This window comes from Pristiophorus japonicus, chromosome 13 (assembly GCF_044704955.1).
Source record: "Pristiophorus japonicus isolate sPriJap1 chromosome 13, sPriJap1.hap1, whole genome shotgun sequence".
In the NCBI taxonomy this organism is placed as follows: Eukaryota; Metazoa; Chordata; class Chondrichthyes; family Pristiophoridae; genus Pristiophorus; species Pristiophorus japonicus.
The window spans coordinates 4,825,924-4,843,174 of NC_091989.1; the positions used below are offsets into that span (position 1 = coordinate 4,825,924).

The 17,251-nt window shown below is 50.9% G+C and overlaps 1 protein-coding gene across 3 annotated transcripts in view; it reads left to right on the plus strand.

Annotated features, from left to right (window-relative positions):
- Nucleotides 1-2,893: 2,893 nt before the first annotated feature.
- frmd4a (FERM domain containing 4A) overlaps nt 2,894-17,251 on the plus strand; it is an 810,443-nt gene continuing 796,085 nt past the window's right edge. For all 3 annotated transcript variants that reach the window (XM_070897082.1, XM_070897085.1, XM_070897084.1), the window contains exon 1: nt 2,894-3,018. The gene's annotated coding sequence lies outside the window, so the exon portion shown is untranslated. The remainder of the gene's footprint in view (nt 3,019-17,251) is intronic.

Sequence of the window (17,251 nt, forward strand, 5' to 3'; positions counted from 1 at the left end):
TACCCTCCGGAGAATTTGGGCCCATTCTACTCAATCTCTCCTCATTGGACAACCCTCCCATTCCAGGGATCAATCTATCAATCCAGGACACACATGCTCAATTCAGAACCAAGGAAGTTCAAGGAATATGCCAGACTTATTCACGAGTAGCACACAAGCTGACCCAAATCCTTTACCCTATCCATTCGCTTTCAATATTTTTGCAATCCAATCATATTGACGGTCAACACTGTACACTGAATAGCGATATTCCAGCCAATCTGTGTCCCATCGAATTTGGCAAAAAACATAGGGCTGGAAATTCCAGAATCCCTGCTCCTCCACCTGAGGTGTGGTTGGGTGGGCATTCTGGCTGCCCCTGGGCTTGGTCATCGAATCAGTCTCAAATCCCAGAGATGGGATCATTTGCATAGTCGGGACAGGTGACCCTCATCTGTGCAGGTGTAGGTGAGGTGCCCTCCCTCGTGAGATGGCAAAGGTTGGCGCTGCACTGAGTGCAGGAAGGGCCGCAGATCAATGTGAACAACATTTTTAGAATGCTCGTCCGGGATCAAAGGGAGGGACTGTTAATGGTAATAAATCCTTCTGCATCTGCAATCCCCATCAGATCCCTTTTAATTTACCCTTTAACCAGCTCTACACCATTCATAGTGTGCCTCTGACACATATCCCTTCCCGTCACGTGCAGTATCTTTGTAGGGCTAGATAGTGTTTTCCCAAGTGTTTTTAGGCATCTGTCTGCACTGCCGTGTTAATGAACTTGTTTGGAGTTTTCTGGCTGCATTGCAGAATGATTGCATGGGCATTTATGTTCCTGGTTGCACAGGTCTGCACTGTAGCATCGTGCTTGAGGCTGATGGCTGCACTGCATGATTAATGGACGTGATTGCAGATTTCTGGCAGCAGAAACCTGCTTTACTGAATGTGTGTGGGTCCCTGGTTGCAGGGGACTGCACTGCAGTGTTAATGGATGCAGTTACGGATTGCAGGGAGCAAACAACTGCATTGCAAAGTTAATGGGTGCATTTACAGATTGCAGGCTGCACAGGACTGCAATGTAGCATTAATGGGTGTTTGCAGGTTCCTGGTTGCACGGGATGGTATTGCAGTGTGCATAGGTGCATTTAGGAATTGAAGGTTGCAGGGGCTGTATTGCAGCGTGCATGGATATATTTAGCAATTCAGGGTTGCAGGGGCTGTATTGCAGTGTGCATTTATGCATTCATGGATTGAAGGTTGCAGGGGACTGTATTGAAGCATTAAATGGTGCATGTATGGATTCAGGGCTGCACGGGGCTGTATTGCAGCATGCATGGATGCATTTATGGATTCAAAGATTGCAGGGACTGTATTGCAGCGTGCATGGATGCATTTAGTGATTCAACGGTTACAGGGGCTGTATTGCAGCGTGCATGGATGCATTCATGGAATGAAGGTCGCAGGGGCTGTATTGCAGTGTGCATGGATGCATTTATGGATTCAAAGGTTGCAAGGGCTGTATTGCAGCATGCATGGATGCATTCCATGATCCAGGGTTGTAAGGGGCTGTATTGCAGCGTGCACGGATGCATTTTGTGATTCAGCATTGCAGGGGCAGTATTGCAACATGCATGGATGCATTTAGTAACTCAGGGTTGTAGGGGTTGTATTGCAGCATGCGTGCATGGGTGCATTTAGGGATTGAAGGTTGCAGGGGCTGTATTGCAGCGTGCATGGATGCATTTATGGATTTAAAGGTTACAGGAGCTGTATTGCAGCGTGCATAGATGCATCTAGAGACTCAGGGTTGCAGGGGCAGTATTACAGCTCGCATGGATGCATTTAGTGATTCAGGGTTGCATGGGCTGTATTGCAACGTGCATGGATGCATTTAGGGATTCAGGGTTATAGGGGCTGTATTGCAGCATGCATGGATACCTTTAGAGATTCAGGGTTGCAGGGGCTGTATTGCAGCGTTAATGGATGCATTTACGGATTTCAGGGAGAAAACAACTGCACTGTAGCATTAATGGCTGCGTTTGTGAGTATGGCTACATGGAACTGCATTGCAACGTTTATGGGTGCATTAACGGAGTGCAGGCTTCACAGGACTGCAATGTAATATTAATGGGTTTGTTTGTGGGTTCCTGGTTGCACGGGATGGTATTGCAGCCAGCATGGATGCAGTTAGTGATTGAAGTTTGCAGGGGGCTGTATTGCAGCGTGTATGGATGCATCTAGAGACTCAGGGTTGCAGGGGCAGTATTACAGCTCGCATGGATGCAGTTAGTGATTGAAGGTTGCAGGGAGCTGTATTGCAGCGTACATGGATGCAGTTCGTGATTGAAAGTTGCAGGGGCTGTATTGCAGCATGCATGGATGCAGTTAGGGATTGAAGGTTTCAGGGGCAGTATTGCAGTGTGCATGGATTCATTTAGTGATTGAAGATTGCAGGGGCAGTATTGCAGGGTGCATGGATGCAGTTAATGATTGACGGTTGCATGGGCAGTATTGCAGCGTGCATGGATGCAGTTAGGGATTGAGAGTTGCAGTGGCAGTACTACAGCGTGCATGGTAGCAGTTAGTGATTGAAGGTTGCAGGGGGCTGAATTGCAGCATGCATGGATGCAGTTAGGGATTGAAGGTTTCGGGGGCAGTATTGCAGCGTGCATGGATGCAGTTAGGTATTGAAGGTTTCAGGGGCAGTATTGCAGCGTGCATGGACGCAGTTAGCGATTGAAGGTTGCAGGGGCAGTATTGCGGCGTGCATGGATGCAGTTGGTGATTGAAGGTGGCAGGGGCAGTATTGCAGCGTGCAGTTAGTGATTGAAGGTTGCGGGGGCAGTATTGCAGCGTCTGCTGCCGGGTGCGGTGCAGCTGCGCAGCCGCCGTGTGTGCGGAGAGGCGTTGGGAGCGCGGAGCCCGAGTGTGGCGCTGGGTGGAACGGATTGCAATGATGCAAATATCAGAGCCCGGACTGTGCAAGCGGGTGATGCATGTCCAAATATAAATGCATATTTCCCCATCCTGATATATAAGGTAGGTTTTCAATCTATAAATATGTGTGTGTGTTATTTGCAGGATGGTGAATAATTGGATTTGCCTCAGACGCTGGCTTTGCTATTTCCCTTTGCTGAAGGTTGCAAATATGACAATGGTGTTTTCCCCCTCTGCTTGGAATGAAATTGGGAACAGAATGAGTCTGCATTGCATTCAGCTGCTCTCCCTCCCTCCCTGGCTGGTGGGCAGACCTGTTGCACAGACTCTAACCTTTTTTTGGTGTTTCTGCTGCAATGCAGTCTTTAAACTGAGGAGGTCATGTCTGCTTTTTGAGGTGGGTGCAGATGAATTTGAAGTGGTCAGTACGTGCAAAGGATTCACAAGCTTTGCAGGGGTAGCATTAAGATTCTAGAATTGTATTGCATTGAAAATTCAGTGAATGAACATTTAGAGTTTAATATATAAATGCAGACTACAGTGAATCCTCTATATTGAGTTAACAGAAACTTGTGTTTTGCACTGATTAAGGTATTTTTTTTGCACACCCCCCACCCCACCTCTGCTTCTCTCATTGGACCATTGGGGAACTTTTTAACGTATGCAGTCTTTTTCATGTGTCTGCCTGTGCCCTGCACTAACATTGAAAAGCAACTGTGGCTCAGTGAGCAGCACTTTACTTCAAATCCCACTCAGGGACCTGAGCACATAAATCCAGGCTGACACTCCCAATGCAGTGCTGAGGGAGTGCCGCACTGTCAGAGGTGCCGTCTTTCGGATGAGACATGGACGTAAAAGATCCCGCGGCACTATTTCGCAGGGGAGTCCTCCCCGGTGTCCTGGGGCCAATATTTATCCCTCAATCAACATCACTAAAACAGATTATCTGGTCATTATCATATTGCTGTGTGTGGGAGCTTGCTGTGCGCAGATTGGCTGCTGTGTTACATTACAACAGTGACTACACTCCAAAAGTACTTCATTGGCTGTAAAGCGCTTTGTGACGTCCGGTGATCATGAAAGGCGCTATAGAAATGCAAGTCTTTCAGTCGAAGGAACAGGGATCTGAGCATGTATCGGAGCAGGCAGGTGCCCTGCCTCCATTGCTGCTGCCCATCGGTGGATGCCCGTGGACGGGGCAGTGGGCGGATTGCATGCCCACCTCAGCCCACTCAGCAACCAGGAACCTTCGATCACTTCACACAGGTGGATAACATAGTGCTTAGACTATCCTCAGACTGAGACCTCTGGTTGGGAGAAGTCCAGAACCAGGGGTCACAGTCTAAGGATAAGGGGTAAGCCATTTAGGACCGAGATGAGGAGAAACTTCTTCACTCAGAGAATTGTGAACCTGTGGAATTCTCTACCACAGAAAGTTGTTGAGGCCAGTTCGTTGGATATATTGAAAAGGGAGTTAGATGTGGCCCTTACGGCTAAAGGGATCAAGGGGTATGGAGAGAATGCAGGAGTGGGGTACTGAAGTTGCATGATCAGCCATGATATTGAATGGTGGTGCAGGCTCGAAGGGCTGAATGGCCTACTCCTGCACTTATTTTCTATGTTTCTATGGGCCCAACTTTGGCCGTGATTTGCATCAATTTTTTTGCAGTAAGTTGTTTTTTCTGGTGTAAGTTTAAAAAATGCCAGTTTTCCCCCCAAAATTTGCTCCAGAGTAAGTCAGTTAGGTACGATTTTTTTTTAGGTCATTTTTTTTCAAAAGGGGGCGTTCCCAGACACTTACGGCAGTTTTGGCCATTTATGCTACTTTGGCCAGCAAAAACTTACTCCAAATCCACTTAGGTCAGCGTATGTGGCTAGCTCTATAAAACCTTGCGGGCAGTGCACATTACTAATCGGCAGACATTAGGGCAGGGATTGGGGGGGGGAAGGGAACCGGAGAGGACCTCAGACTAAACAATCAAGCACCAAACATTGCTAGGAAAAGCACAAGCAAGTAAAATGCTAATATAAATCAAGTAAATCCGACCAATCTTTAAAGTTGGCTGGGGAAGGCAGTGGGCCGGCCTGTGCATGAGGCCATTCGGCCTGGGATAGGGCAAGCAAGACACCCACTGGGAGTCCAGTGGGTCAGGATAGGGGTGGCTGCAAATGAACGGGGGGGGGGGGGGGGGGGGTGGTTGGTGGAAGCAGAGCGACCGAACACGGCATCGGTGGGGAGATGGTGAGAGAGCGAGAGATGCTGGCCTTGATATCAACGGAGGGGGGGGGAAGCGGGCTGGGGGATGTTGGGGAAGTCCAGAACCAGGGGTCACAATCTAAGGATAAGGGGTAAGCCATTTAGGACTGAGATGAGGAGGGACTTCTTCACTGAGAGTTGTTAACCTGTGGAATTCTTTTCTGCAAAGAGTTGTTCATTCGATATATTCAAGAGGGAGTTAGATGTGGCCCTTACAGCTAAAGGGGTATGGAGAGAAAGCAGGAAAGGGGTACTGAGGTGAATGATCAGCCATGATCATATTGAATGGCGGTGCAGGCTCGAAGGGCCGAATGGCCTACTCCTGCTCCTATTTTCTATGAAGTAGAACGACCAAACATGGCATCGGTGGGTGGGAGAAATGCGAGATGCTGGCCGCGATGTCACCATGGGGGGGGGGAGTAGCGAGAGAGAGATGCTGGCCTCTATATCACTGCGGAGGTTGGGGGGTAACGAGAGAGAGAGAGAGAGAGAGAGATGCTGGCCTCTATATCTACGGGGAGGCTGGGAGGGGTGGGGGTGGGGAGAGGAGGGAGGCAGGTCACAAGACCCAGGTGGGGAGAGGGGGAGGACAAAGGACCTTTGGGTGTGGTCCTTCTGGAGAGAGAGAGAGAGAGAAAACTGAAAACTTGTGCTGTGCTGCCTGCTTTGACCTTCTTTGAAAGTTTAACTTTAAGTATGGGGCCAATACTCACAATGCCATACTTTTTGCGAGCGTTCTGCATCATTGTGCTACGTAGGAGACAATTGATTAGAGCTCATCACATCAGGAACATCAGAGCCCGTAGACTGCTGGGCAGGAGGGCTTACCCGGTTCGGCAATTGCGAGTGAGGCTTTCTTACCTGCATCTGAGTGATGCAGAGTGTGTCAGTAGGTTCCGTTTCCGCAAAGAAGTTATCCGTGAGATCTGTGACTTGCTGAGACCAGACCTATAGCCGAGAAGCAGCAGGTGGACTGCTTAGTCAGTTGAAGTGAAGGTTACAGCTGCGCTTTCCTTCTGTGCCTCGGGATCGTTTCAATCCACAACTGGAGATGTGTGTGCCATCTCCCAACATGCAACACATGTCTCCATTCACCAGGTCACGGCTGCACTGTATGCGTGGAGGAATGACTTCACCAAGTTCCCAATGACCGCCCAAGCAATGTATGAGCAGGCTGTGGGGTTCTCCAGGATCGCTGGCTTCCCAAAGGTACAGGGCTGCATTGATTGTACCCACATCGCCTTGCGAGTGAGCACCTTTGGAGGATGCCGAGAGGTACATGAATAGAAAAGGCTTCCACTCCATTAATGTGCAGCTCATGTGTGACAACATGCATCGCATCATGCCAGTTGATGGAAGATAGCCTGGCAGCACCCATGATGCGTTCATCCTACGCGTACAGCGTTATACCTGACATGTTTCAGCAGCAGCCAGAAGGGCAGAGCTGGCTACTGGGAGACGAAGGGTACGGCCTCGCCACCTGGCTCATGACACCCCTACACGTAACCCGGACGGAAGCTGGCCATCAATACAGCAACACGCAGCATCATGGAGAGGACCATTGGCATGTTGAAACAGCGTTTCCGATGCCTGGACCATTCCGGGGGCTACTTGCTGTACTCCCCTGAGATTGTCGGTCAGTTCACTGTTGTGTGCTGCGTGCTGCATAACTTAGCCATCATGAGGCAGCAGCAGCTGGTAGTAGAAGACCCACCTGAGGTGAGAGTGGCTGATGATGATGATGAGGAAGATGCAGGTGACGAGCAGGAGGAAGAGGAGGAGGAGGAGGATGATGATGAGGATGAGGAAGCCATGCAAGTGCCAGAGGCCGGAGCAGGATGTTGGAGGAGGGCCATCGTGCCTCCTTAGCGATTGCTCGAGCCTTGCGCCAGCAGCTCATCCGTGAACGCTTTGCTGATGACTGAGGGCTCAAGCGACAACTATTCCGCCTTTACATGTTTATTGTTTGGAGCTGTTCCTAATCTTGTGTTGTGTTAATGGAACATGATTCAGTTTTAATGTAAAATATATTTTATTCAAAACTTTGCAGTGTACTTAACTTTAGTATAATAAAAATATTATTGTATCAAACTTTACTCTTTAAGATCACTTAAACATTAAGATCACTTATAAACTTGTAAAGTTACATAACTTAAAAAAAACACCCAATGTGAGAACAGTTAGATCAGTGAGTGAAGTGACATAAACAACAAAACAACAACAGCAGCAAAGAAAGGCTGCACCCATCTCTCATCCCCCTTAGTCTAAGGCCGCCCGCTGCGCTTGGTCTTGAGCTCTCTACGACCCCTGCCCACAGGCGATGGCGCAGTGTGTCTGGGGCGCACACCAAGATTCTTGGCCACTGGGCACCTCTTGAGGGTGGGGGTGGGGGGGGGTCAGCGTCACATGGTAAGTTGGAGGGCCCAGGCGGCAAGCTGGGGGGCAGGACCTCGGCCTGTTCAGAGCTTGGTGCGGGGATTGGAGTGGGAGTGGCCATTGATTCTGTCAATGGGCGCGGGGTCTGGGCGTGTTCCCTTATTGCAGCAGCTAACTCACACAGGCCCTCCCTCATGCACCCTGACAGTGTCTCAGCGGTCTGAAACATTCCCTCCCTCATGGCCGTGGTCATTGCAACTGTCGCCCTTTCCACTACCTCTGACATTCCATCCCTCATGGCCACCATTCCCTCACTGTTGTTCGCGGACACGGTTCCCATTTCCCGTGCCATTACTCTTACTTCTCCCAACAGTCCCGCTACCTCCTCACTCACCCCAGTTATGGGTGTCCAGGAGTGATCGGGTAAGCTCAATGCTCTCCCCACCATGATCGGAACCACACCCGTTGCATCCTGCATCTCAGGAGAGCGTGGTCCATGTCTCCTTCCCCTCCCCCTGGATCTCCCACTCGGAGGCGCAGGCTGGGACGTTGGGACCCTGGGTGTTCCCTGCTGATTTGCACCAGCACCACCATCACCACTGGGACCCGCATCCTTGGACGGTGGGTCACCATAGAATGTCGAACCACTAATCACAGAAGAGCCTGGCAAGTGAGATATGTTGACCTCAAGATTCAGCAGAACACTCCTGTCATCGACCCCCTCCCGCATCCACTCAAAGTGCCCCTCACGCCCATGTTGTTCTGGAGGGTTGCTCTCTTCAGGCCCGTCCACATCTGAATCTTGATTTGGATCATCAGGAAGATTGTCCTCAAGTTCTGCAACATGTAACAGAACAGTCAAATGGTTAGCAGCAGAGGAGGGGGTAGGATGGGTGGCATGAGTAGGCTCACACAGCACAGGCCAGGCAGCAGGTTGGTTTGAAGGGCCACGATGACTTTTCATGACTTACCCTCTCCCTCACGTGTGGGCCCAGCTTGTGCAGTACTGATGGTTCTTCTCCAGGCAGGACCCACCAAGCAACGCCCCTCTCTTCCGAGGGTGTCAGTGGGTGCACATTTGCCGGCCCTCCTCCTGTTTGAGTTCTTTCCCTTTTGTTGTGGGACAGTTTCTTCTGCAAAGATTAAAATGCAACTTTTTAGAGAGGGGGTCTTTCTGCTGGGTGGGACATATACAGCTGAAATTACCTTGAATAAATGGAAATATTACTTACACTAACTACTTGACCAAGGTCCTGCCGCCTCTTTTTACACTGCCTTCCAGATCTCTTGGTGTTCACCAATCCGAAGAATTCTTCTGCAACTTGGTTCCAGCGTTTCTTCATCTCTCTGGATGGCACTTTTGTGTGACCTCTGCTGGTACCCAGGTGCTGCCGTCTGGTCTCAGTGACAGTAACTAGTGCCTCGACTTCGTCATGCGAGAAATTCTTTGTTCTTGGTGGATGTTGCTGCATTATTGCTGCAGCTGCTCGGAGACACTTAACAGCACCTTTGCAATGATCCCAAACACTTTTCCAGGCATGCAACAGTTAATTTCAGGAAACAACACGGGCAGGACACTGCTGCTTGTATTCAGTAGTTAATTCGCTTCAGAGCTCTCCTTCTGGCACGCAATGAAAAGCAGCCGCGACGCACTTTAAATATGGCCGTGCCAAGTTTCGGCGCTACTGCGCATGCACGCACGTCAGGCCAACGCCACTGCGCATGCATGCACGTCAGGCCAACGCCACTGCGCATGCACACACATCGGGCCATCGCCACTGCGTATGCACGCAGGTGCGAGCACTGGTTTCTGCGCTGGCTTGTTGCTCCGCCCCCACTGCACAATGTACGCCACGCTGGGACTCTCGAGACTCGGCAGAGCGGCCAGGATGGGGGCGGCTTTTTTTCGGCGCCGTTTCCAGCGCGCAAAGACGGCGCACTTAATCTAAGTGCGGCGAAAAACGGGGTTGGGGAAAATTGAGCCCTATGTTTCTTTGCTTCCGACATTACAGGAAAGACTCAATCGCACTGGAGAGGGCACAGAGGGGATTGATGAGGATGTTGCCTGGACTGGGGAATTTTAGCGACAAGTAAAGATTGGATAGGCTGGGGTTGATTTATTTGGAACAGGGGAGACTGAGGGAAGACTTAATTGAGGTGTATAAAATGATGAGGGGCCTGGATAGAGTGGCTAGGAAGGACCTATTTCCATTAGCAGAGAGGTCAATAACCAGGGGGCATAGATTTAAAGTAATTGTTAAGAGGATTCGAGGGGAGTTGAGAACTTTTTCCACCCAGAGGGTGGTGGGGGTCTGGAACTCACGGCCTGAAAGGGTGGTAGAGGCAGAAACCCTCACCACATTTAAAAAGTACTTGGATGTGCACTTGAAGTGCCGTAACCTGCAGGGCTACGGACTGAGAGCTGGAGAGTGGGATTAGGCTGGGTAGCTCTTTGTCGGCCGGCGCGGACACGATGGGCCGAATGGCCTCCTCCTGTGCCATAAGTGTCTGTGGTTCTATGAAACACCTCGCTGGTGGCTCTTCTCAATCACCACAATTCTTACAAGTGTTAATAGATAACATTCTGAAGGGACCGGTCTTCAAATTTTATGAATTGTTAACACAAACTAGGTTTTTTTTCTCACGAGGCTTTTGTGAGGATTCCAATAAAGCCACACGTTCCTGAACAACCTGACTCTTCCATTTAACCAGCTGCGTCTGCTTGAGACGACTTCCATATTTAGGCTGGCTTAACTGGATAATTACAGATAGGTTGAAATAAGCCTTAAAAGATGAAATAAATGGTGCTTGAAAAGTGATAATTCCTACTGTAAGCAGAAATCCAATTTAAAATGCCTGGGGTAATTTTTATGAAGTTGTTCACAGGATCAACAATTTCCTTGCACTATACCAAAGTATAACAGCAACAAGGTCCCAAGGTACTTCACAGGAGTGATTACCAAACTAAATCTGACAGTGAGCCACATAAGGAGATGTTAGGGCAGGTGACCAAAAGCTAGGTCACAGAGGCAGGTTTTAAGGAGCGTCTTAAAGGAGGAGAGAGAGGTAGAGAGGTGGAGAGGTTTAGAGAGGGAGTTCCAGAGCTTGGGGCCCAGGCAACAGAAGGCACGGCCACCGATGGTTGAGCGATTACAATCAGGGATGCTCAAGAGGGCAGAATTGGAGGAGTGCAGACATCTCGGGGGGTTGTGGGACTGGAGGGGATTACAGAGATCGGGAGAGGCGAGGGCCATGGAGGGATTTGAGAATAAGGATGAGAATTTTAAAATCGAGGCGTTGCTTAACCCGGAGCCAATGTAGGTCAGCGAGCACAGGGGGTGATGGGTGAGCGGGACTCGGTGCGAGTTAGGACACGGGGCAGCGAGCACAGGGGGTGATGGGTGAGCGGGACTTGGTGCGAGTTAGGACACTGGGCACGGGGTTGATGGGTGAGCGGGACTTGGTGCGAGTTAGAACACGGGGCAGCGAGCACAGTGGGTGATGGGTGAGCGGGACTCGGTGCGAGTTAGGACAAGGGGCAGTGAGCAGAGTGAGTGATGGGTGAGCGGGACTCGGTGCGAGTTAGGACACGGGGCAGCGAGCACAGTGGGTGATGAGTGAGCGGGACTCGGTGCGAGTTAGGACACGGGACAGTGAGCACAGGGGGTGATGGGTGAGCGGGACTGGGTGCGAGTTAGGATACGGGGGCAGTGAGCACAGGGTTGATGGGTGAGCGGGACTGGGTGCGAGTTAGGACACGGGGCAGTGAGCACAGGGGGTGATGGGTGAGTGGGACTGGGTGTGAGTTAGGACACGGGGGCAGCGAGCACAGGGGGTGATGGGTGAGTGGGACTGGGTGCGAGTTAGGACACACATCAATCAACACAACAAAAGAACATTACAATTCCTTCTGGGTTAGGAGCCACTTTGTCAAGCACCTGGAGATCGCTCAGCTTGATATTCCAGAGCGATACACAACCATACCCTGCGCACGTTGTTGAGCTGCTTCTGGTCTTCCCTTACCCATCCTACCCATTGGCCTCAGTTCCCTCCCCATCAGAAGGACTTCTATCTCCCTCTGTTTTACCCCTTGGCTGAATCACTTTTTATAAGTTTCTTTCTGAGGAACAAGCTAAAGAACAAAATGTACCAGCTGTGGATTAATATTCAGTGCACTTACTGCACATTAAGCACACAGAAGGAAATGAACCATCAATTTGAGACCCGGATAATAAGTTGTCTTACCCGATGATCCTCGGTTTCACTCGAATCCAGCCCAATGGTGAAAGCTTTGTTTTATTAATGTATATATCTTGAAAGAAATCTGTGGCTACTCAAAGGTGGCCTGTACCAGAGAGATCACTGAACAAAAATCGGTCCTGGGGAAAGTGGGAGTCAGAATGCGGCAGGGAGTGATGGAGGGAGGGAGGTGTGTCAGTATGGGGGAGGGTGGGAGGGAGATGTGTCAATATGCGGGAGGGAGGGGTGTCAGTATGAGGGAGGAATGGAGGGAATGAGGGAGGTGTGTCGGTGGGAGGGAGGGAGGGAGGGAGAGGTGTCAGTATGAGGGAGGGAGGGGTTTCAGTATGAGGGAGGCTGGGAGGGAGATGTGTCAGTATACAGGAGGAATGGAGGGAATGAGGGAGGTGTGTCGGTGGGAGGGAGGGGTGTCAGTATGAGGGAGGGAGGGGTGTCAGTATGAGGGAGGCTGGGAGGGAGATGTGTCAGTATACGGGAGGAACGGAGGGAATGAGGGAGGGGTGTCAGTATGAGGGAGGGAGGGGTGTCAGTATGAGGGAGGCTGGGAGGGAGATGTGTCAGTATATGGGAGGAACGGAGAGAATGAGGGAGGGGTGTCAGTATGAGGGAGGGAGGGGTGTCAGTATGAGGGAGGCTGGGAGGGAGATGTGTCAGTATACGGGAGGAACGGAGAGAATGAGGGAGGTGTGTCGGTGTGCAGGAGGAAGGGAGGGAGGGGTGTCAGTATGAGGGAGGCTGGGAGGGGTGTCAGTATGTGGGAGGGAGCTGTGTCACTGCGAGCAGTGATGGATAGACTACAAGTGCCTGTTTTTGAACTCCCACGCCAAGCTTACAGTCTTGCAGTGACGTCTCCTCCAGTTCCAGTGGGACTTCTACGGCTTGGCACCATTTTCAAATCTAGGAATTTCATTTTTTTTTTAATGCTCAAATTTGCAACAAGAACCCGCCCTGTGAATTTGCAATCAGACATCCATTGCTGGAACGTTCTTGGGGCAAGGAGAGGAGACCATTGCGAATTTTTGCTATCTGAATACAGTTATCTGTCGTCATTATGGTCAAATGAACTCTGCAGTTCATACGAGGAGGTACATTCTGAGGTGGAACCGAAGGCCCAAAATAAGGTGGCAACTCCTGTACAAATAGCCTGACCTTTCATTGATCGCAGTAGAAAAGGACAATGCATTAGAAGCATTCTGTCGCTGTGGCCCAGTGGGCAGCACTCTCGTCTCGGAGTCAGAAGGTTGTGGGTTCAAATCCCACTCCAGGGACTTGAGCACAAAAATCTAGGCTGATACTCCCAGTGCAGTGCTGAGGGAGTGCCGCACTGTCGGAGGGGCAGTACTGAGGGAGCGCTGCACTGTCAGAGGGGCAGTACTGAGGGAGCGCCGCACTGTCGGAGGGGCAGTACTGAGGGAGCGCCGCACTGTCGGAGGGGCAGAACTGAGGGAGCGCCGCACTGTCGGAGGGGCAGCACTGAGGGAGCGCTGCACTGTCGGAGGGGCGGTACTGAGGGAGCGCCGCACTGTCGGAGGGGCGGTACTGAGGGAGCGCCGCACTGTCGGAGGGGCGGTACTGAGGGAGCGCCGCACTGTCGGAGGGGCGGTACTGAGGGAGCGCCGCACTGTCGGAGGGGCGGTACTGAGGGAGCGCCGCACTGTCGGAGGGGCGGTACTGAGGGAGCGCCGCACTGTCGGAGGGGCGGTACTGAGGGACCGCCACACTGTCGGAGGGGCAGTACTGAGGGAGCGCTGCACTGTCGGAGGGGCAGTACTAAGGGAACGCTGCACTATCGGAGGAGCAGTACTGAGGGAGAGCTGCACTGTCGGAGGGGCAGTACTGAGGGAGCACCGCACTGTCGGAGGGGCCGTCTTTCGGATGAGATGTTAAACCGAGGCCCCGTCTGCTCTCTCAGGTGGATGTAAAAGATCCCGCGGCACTATTTCGAAGAAGAGCAGGGGAGTTATCCCCAGTGTCCTGGGGCCAATATTTATCCCTCAACCAACATCACTAAAACAGATTATCTGGTCATTATCACATTGCTGTGTGTGGGAGCTTGCTGTGCGCAAATTGTCTGCCGCGTTTCCCACATTACAACAGTGACTACACTTAACAAGTACCTCATTGGCTGTAAAACGCTTTGAGATATCCGGTGGTCGTGAAAGGCACTATATAAATGCAAGTCTTTCTTTTCAAACAGCAAGCCTGACGCATGGTTCACAGAGCAAAAAAATAATTAAATTACACGCAATTATTTTAATATTGCTATTAAAAATTGTGTGGGCAATACTATCTTTTTAAGGTTGTTTTTCTGCCCTGCCTTGCACCCACACAGTGTTGTCTCTCGCTCCACGCCACCATGGGCGACAGGACCCTGGGTAATCCTCTGCCAAACCCACATCAACAACTCTCACAGCCCGATTGCAAAGGCTGTCTGCGAGAGCAGGCTAAAGCCATTTGCCACAATTCTCACCCCGCCTCCAAGGAACACACCAGGCCTCTGCTCATCGCTTCCGGCAGTGACTTCGCTGAGATTGTACACCTGGCAGTGTCGGACATTGGAGGTGTAAACTGATATCCCACCTTTCGCTCCTCATGTCACCTGGGATTCTCTCTGCTGCGTGCATCACTAGCTGCAACCTGACTGCGAAGCGAAGCCTTATAGTCAGACCTTAATGTCCGCCGTGCAGGTCGCTAGGTCAGATCAGTCCTCTAGCGATCATTGTCTCAGACCTTGGTCGCAGATCATTTTGCAATCTGCTATTGATGAGTTTTAAAAAGAAAATGAGTTTTAAAAGACTGTGATTAAGGTTTCGCATCTCGAATAACTCACAAAGAAATTCAAAGCCCTCGTGATAATGCTCGTGAGGATGATCACAATATTGAATCATTCTGGATGCAGCACTGCATTCAGACAATGGGGCAGAACTCCCGGCCTCCCAGGTCCGTACGGGGCGTGTACGGGGCGTGTACGGGGTGTGTACGGGGCGTGTACGGGGCGTGTACGGGGCGTGTACGGGGTGTGTACGGACCCGGGAAGGCAGCGCAAAAAACGTTTTTTAGCGCACAACGCGCATGCGCCGAAAACCGGCTTTTCCGATCTGTCAGGCTGGAGCTCGACAGATCCTCCGTATCTCCGCAGCCAGGACATTCACTTGGGCAGGATCGCGGGATTTACCCATATCTTGCCCAGCAAATGTCCTGAAAACTCCTGCGCCTGATAAAAGCATAGCCTACTTTTACAGGCGTAAGAGTTTTAAAATACACAAAAGCATTTTAAAATAAAATGATAAAAGCACAATTTATTGTTTTAAAAACCCTGCCCACTGTGGTAAGTTTATTTTAAACCATAATTAAAAAAACTTTTTTAAAAAATTAGAAAAATATATTTTATTTTAGAAAAAAACTAACTTTAAATTAATAAAAATATGTGGTGTATTTTTTTAATTTTTTGTGTGTTTGCGGGGGGAGTTCTCATTCAAAATAATGGGCACTCCAACTTACGGAGTTCCCATTATTATGAATGAGACCATACTTTACCCGATTGGCTGCCCAGAGCCATGTGACTGCAGCTCCCGCCCTGTGCATGTGCCGACTGCACGTTGCAGCGCGTACACGTCCGTGGACTCGGGACCGGGAACTCGCGTGGGCGCAGCAGGAACAGGTAGGTGGGCATCTTTTTTTAACTTTTTCCCTCGATCGCCCGCGGGAAGCAGCCGAGCGGGATTTCTGGGCCAACGTTCTGCTGGCTGCCGCAGTCTGCCGTGTTTGCCCCCACTTGGGTCCACAGAGTTTGCCAGGTCCAGGGGCACCGTAAGGTCAGGGAGCACCATCCCTGGTCTGCGTTGTCAGCCGTAGCTCAGTGGGTAGCACTCTCGCCTCTGTGGGCTCGAGCCCCACTACAGAGAGCGCATAAATCTGGGCTGATAGTCCCACTGCAGTGCTGAGTAAATGCTGCACTGTCGGAGGTGCCGTCTTTTGGATGAGACGTTAAACCGAGGCCCCGTCTGCTCTCTCGGGTGGACATAAAAGATCCCATGGCACTGTTTCGAAGAAGAGCAGGGGAGTTATTCCCGGTGTCCTGGGGCCAATATTTATCCCTCAATCAACATCACAAAAAAACAGATTCTCTGGTCATTATTTCAATCCTGTGTGTGGGAGCTTGCTGTGCGCAAATTGGCTGCCGTGTTTCGCACATTACAACAGTGACTACACTCCAAAAGTACTTCATTGACTGAAAAGTGCTTTGAGACGTCTGGTGGTCGTGAATGGCGCTATATAAATGCAAGTCTCGCTGTCTGTCTGTCTATCTCTCTGTCTGTCTACCTTTGTCTTTCCTTCTTGCATTGCATAGGTTCTCGTGCCAGTTATGAACACATTATTGAATTTGCTCCATCGAACACTGTGACTAATAGCTCTAAATGGAAGACCAATTAATAATCCAATCTCACAAGCCAAGATATCTATCTTGAGCTGCTTGATCCCTGCTCGTGTGGTTTGAGGCACTGCAGTATCTTGTATCTGATGTTGCATTTATCAGACAAATATTGGGAGCAAATGTCAGTATAAACACGGTGACGGTGACCAATGAGCCCCCTGTGCGGCTGATGTAAAGTTTGTGCGCGAAGTTTGACAGTTGTGCAGCCGGTCCCAGCACAGGACATGTTGCCGGTGACCCAGTGTAGTTTGGTTTCTCAATGGCTGTTGTATCAGCAAATACAGTGAATACCTGTTAACACATAGAACACTGGCTCCAAGTAATCCAGACACTAATTGTAATCTAGACCTCAATGAAAATTCGGCGGCAACAACAACAACGTTTTTATTCCTTCACGGGATGTGGGTGTCACTGGCAAGGCCGGCATTTATTGCCCAACCCTAATCGCCCTGAGAACATAAGAACATAAGAAATAGGAACAGGAATAGGCCATTCAGCCCCTCGAACCTGCTCCGCCATTCAGTATGATCATAGAAACATAGAAAATAGGTGCAGGAGTAGGCCATTCGGCCCTTCGAGCCTGCACCGCCATTCAACAAGATCATGGCTGATCACCCACCCCAGCACGCCCCCTCCACACCCCCCAACCCCCCCAGCCACAAGGACCACATCCAACTCCCTCCCGAACACATCCAATGAACTGACATCAACAACTCTCCGCGGCAGGGAACCCCCACAGGCCAACAACTCCCCGAGTGAAGAAGTCTCTCCCGATCCCAGCTCCCAAACAGCCCACCCCCCATCCCAAGACCGTGCCCCCCACCCGGGCTCCGGACCCACCCAACACCGGGAACACTCCCCCCGCACCCAACCCGGCCCGTCCCATCAGAAACCTTCCCAAATGCCGAAACACCCCCGGATGTCGAGCCCCCAGCCCCGGCCACCTCGGAGCCACGCCCCCGCGACACCAACCACACCACATCCACCAACCGGCATCTGCGCAGTCA